At 42.5% G+C, this 1,173-nt stretch overlaps 1 pseudogene; it reads right to left on the reverse strand.

Annotated features, from left to right (window-relative positions):
* On the reverse strand, nucleotides 1-93 carry LOC115064787 (annotated as a pseudogene).
* Nucleotides 94-1,173: the final 1,080 nt, after the last annotated feature.

Here is a 1,173-nt window from a genome sequence, read left to right on the forward strand (position 1 = left end):
TAAAATATGGAATACTTCATGAATTTGTGTGCAGGGGGCATACTAATCCTCTCTGTATCATTCCAATTGTATACACACACACACACACACACACACACACACACACACACACACAGACACACATACAGACACGGGCACACGCACATGAGCACAGGTTCCCACAGAAGCCAGAGGAGCTGAAGTTACAGGGGAGACATCTAATGTGGGTGCGGGAAACCTAACTTTATTTATTTATTTATTTTTGCAAGAGCGGTACCTGGTTCTTTACCACAGAGCTACATCTCCAGCCCAGTGATAGACTTCTACAAAACAGAAAACCAATGATTCTTAAGTCTACCATGGTGGTATGGTTCTTCTTTCTCAGTAAAATAAAGCCCAGGTCACTTCCAGCCTGTCTGTCATCCAAACCCATGATACCAATGGGACATACCCTGAACATGCATGCCTACACTTTTCTGTCATGGGCATTTTGCCTGTATAGTTACCCATCTCTTACATGCCCTCTTTTTCTTAATTACACATTTAAAGTATTTCCCACCGAATTATAAATCAAACAGCCATATTCATTCTTGAAATGAATCTACTTTGCTAAGGAAAAATTATATGAAATTATATATTGAAAACCAAGAAAGATATGAGAATGAATCAGATATGGGTTCTTCCTAGCAAGATTAGAATTTTTCCTGTTTTATTTTATTGTTTGAGAATTCCATAAACATTTCTTATACATTGTGTTTTGATCAAATCCATCCCATTGCCTTCTCCTTAACTCCTCTCATTTCTACCCGCTACCTTTCCCCAAAACCAAGGCACCATGTCTAGTTATTGCTGCCAACATGTTCATGGGTCCAGGGACCTCAGTGGCAGCAGGGGTAGTCCATCAGGGCCCACATCGCTGAGGAAAACTGGCACTCTCCATCTTCCAGCAGCCACCAATAGCTCCTCAGCTAGGGCGTGAGTTTGAGAGCCCCCTTCCCATCCATATTGGGATTTTAGCTGGCTTGATCTCCATCCGCTTTTGTGCCTGCAGCCACAGCCACATGAATTCATTTGTACCACGATATTGTTCAGCAGTTATGGTGGAAGAGGGGCTGAAAGCGTGTAAGAGCCAGAAGTAGGTAGAGGAACAGTGTATTCTAGATGTCCCAGGGCTATAGCACATATTCTAGATGT

The sequence above is a fragment of the Mus pahari genome, chromosome 9 (genome assembly GCF_900095145.1).
Source record: "Mus pahari chromosome 9, PAHARI_EIJ_v1.1, whole genome shotgun sequence".
NCBI lineage: Eukaryota > Metazoa > Chordata > Mammalia > Rodentia > Muridae > Mus > Mus pahari.